The 3,302-nt window shown below is 30.9% G+C and overlaps 1 pseudogene; it reads left to right on the forward strand.

Moving 5' to 3' along the window:
* The first annotated feature begins 243 nt into the window (after window positions 1-243).
* Window positions 244-343, forward strand: LOC126012348 (uncharacterized; annotated as a pseudogene).
* Window positions 344-3,302: the final 2,959 nt, after the last annotated feature.

The raw sequence follows: 3,302 nt of genomic DNA on the forward strand, positions 1-3,302 counted from the left end.
AACATCCTCAGAATGATCATTCTTTAGATCAAATTTGTATATATTTTGACCAGATTTTAGCTGTTGTAGAAGTACCAAGGCATTTCATATGGAGCACTTTTCTATTACTGAAAATTTTTTGTTTTCTTTAGGTTCTTTTGAAATATTGATCTTGCTAGTGATACCTTAAATTCTATTTCTGTTTATAGTGTCATATAATATTTTACTTCCCAATTACACATATTTAAAAAAAGTCCAAGAGCGGTGCTCATTTTGCAGCACATATACTAAAATTGGAAAAATACAGAAAAGATTAGCATGACCCCTGTGGAAGATGACATGCAAATTCATGAAGCTTTTATATAAAAAAAAAAAGTCCAAGAGCGACATGCTAAATACCTAGATGTGGGTGGCGATCCACATTCCATGTATTAATCCATGATTTTCAATACTAGAAAGTTCTAATATATTATAAGTTATGTTAAACAGTATTGAGAATTAATTTTAACTTTGTTTTTTAAAAATAACTTACATAATTACAAGACATGAACTAATCATGTTTTGGAATTCTGAACATAACTCAAAATTTACAAGTGTCATGATCTCACTATAGGAGGAAAAACAGGCTCAAACAGACTAATTTTACTGATCTTCAAGAATTAGCATGTCAAGTTATTTTTAATATCATGATTTCATAGCCTACTATATTTAATCAGGAGAGAATGTAATAATCAAAAATCTAACTTCCACTTATTCTGTAATGCTTATCCTTAGGTTTTTAAATATTCAAGTGCTTCTTCCTTCCTTCTTTCCTCATTCACATTTAGTTCCTATTATGTACTAGTGACTTAGGTGGGCTTAATGCTAGAGACATAACACAGAATGAGGTATGAATTTAGACTAAAGAATAAAAGTGTAATCATTGAGTATTTAAGGTCAGAAGCCATTAATGTATCTGAAATGGGATTACAAAAATTTTGTGGCAAGTAATATGCAATCAGTAAATGTAATAATAAAAATAAAATTTAAATAGGAAATAACAAATTAACATGGAAGTATCTGTATGGAAGTGTTACCAACCACCAATAATATTAATCTATAACTTGGAAAAGCCATGATGCAATTTGAGTTAGTAGACTCTGCCTTATCTTTTGATGCCACCTTGAGATTTTCAGGTCAAGAGGAAAAAAATTTACTTATCCACTTGGTGATTATGAGGAAACAAAGTATATCATATGAATTATGATAACAACAGGCACCAACATGCAGACTTCTTTTAGGAGATTTTTGTCACCAATCAGAGACAGACAGATAGACTTAAAACAGTATCTAAAAGTTTCACTGTGTAATCTTAGATCATTTCCATGCTGAACCCTTTTTAAATTTTTTTGTGTCCTGATCCTGAGGATATGCAATTTGGTACTGTCTGGACTTAGATCATGTCTTTAGTTCTCCAATGAATAGCATTTGATTAGACTGCAATATTTCTGTCCCATTAGCACCCCAGATTCTTTTCATTCCTTAAGAGAAAACAGACCCTAGAGGGACACAAGAGAAGGTATGCTCTTTACAAATTAGGTCTACTTAATCTCTTCTCAACATTTTGCTGTAATTCCAGATTTCTTCATTTTAGTTAGGACAATTCATCAGGCAACTGGGGATCTGCCACTTTCTTGTAGTTTTTGTTTGTTTTTATCTTATGACCTTTGTAGTAGTATATATTAACACAGACAGAACATCATGCAGTAGTAATTTACCCTTTAAATTGTTCATTAACTGTCTAGTTATCTTTAAATGAAGTCTTATTTTTAACAGTATTCTAAAAACACTTTGTAGAAGTTATCTTTAACTTTCTAGACTAGTTGTGCACGAATATGCATCCTTAGAGTTTAAGTGAGTAAAATAGTATTCTTTGAACTTTTAAAAGCTTAGATAACTTGCATAATTTTTCAATTTAAATTTTATAAATATATAAGAAAATTAAAATCAATATAATATGACTTTATATGCCTAATTAAGTGAAAGGTACTTAAATACTTTTATTTTCCCACATATAATTTAGTTTGCCGTATTTTGTAATAGAGTGAAACATTTAAATTTTCATAAGACCAAAAATATAAAGTGATTAAAATGAGCATTTGCATAATTTTTATTAACCTCATTATATCTATTTGGGCATCAAATCAAGCAAGTTTTGTTTATAAAGTTCTCTTTTTTTTCTCCCACTTACTCAATTATTGACCTTAGAGTACCCAGTAAGTAACTAGAACAAAGGAAATTTTAATCTGTTACATTTTGGCCTAATTTTCTCTATATACTGTTAGTATATAATCACACACACAGGAGGAATAACCTAATGAGGATTAAAAATATAAAATATGAAGGCAATAGTAAAACGCATTTGAAAGCTGCAATAATTTCTTTTGCTGATCTCTGCATAAGGGTGTGGTTAAAGTGAATCATTCTTTTCATAGCAAAGGAAATAATTCTATGGAAGAGATTTCATTACAGAGGCATCTATTTAAGTATTAACTTCTAAAACAATACCCAGGCAGCAGCACAGCAAATGTTTAATGAAGAGGAGTCATTTTGTCCTCTTTAAAATTTAATTTCACTCTTTTTATGTATAATTTGGAGGAGGTTCATTTCTTTCTTTACGTAAGCCAAATAAGTGTTTTGCACTAGTCGGTAGTGAATGAATTCTTGCCAGCAGGAAGAAAAAGCAATTTTTGAATACCTAAAATAGCTTTTTTGTTTGAAAATATCACACATCCATAGACATTTTAGAGACGAAAAGAAAGATTCATGCTCTGAATTACTATTTTTGAAATATATAGGCAGAGGAATGTTAGCTATAGAATAGCGAGAAATTGACCTAAATAGATTGAGAAGAAACAACTAATCTTATCTACAGTCAGGGCAGCCCCAAAGTTAAATATTTATTCTGTTTGTAATGCTCCTAGATTTTTGTATGGCCTCAGAATATTGTTTTGCTCAAGGCTATGTCTATGAGATCGTATTTCTAATAATGCTGTTTAATTCAGGACATTTCTTCTTTACTTTCCACTACTTGCAACATTGCAACAGGGAAAAGCATGGGCCACCCTGGGTAAGGAAGATTGCTCCTAGAGCTGGGGACAGAAGTATAATAATCTCAGATTCAACCTTTTCTTTAAATCTTACTGACACTCAGCTCTTAGAGCTGAACACACTATAGAACCTCTTTACCACTTATTTGCACACAGCAGATTATTAGCCAGGTACAAGGAGTTTTGATAGAAGTAGTGGACAGTAATTGCTTTATTTGTTTTATATTCCTGCTT

The sequence above is a fragment of the Suncus etruscus genome, chromosome 6 (assembly GCF_024139225.1).
Source record: "Suncus etruscus isolate mSunEtr1 chromosome 6, mSunEtr1.pri.cur, whole genome shotgun sequence".
Taxonomy (NCBI): domain Eukaryota; kingdom Metazoa; phylum Chordata; class Mammalia; order Eulipotyphla; family Soricidae; genus Suncus; species Suncus etruscus.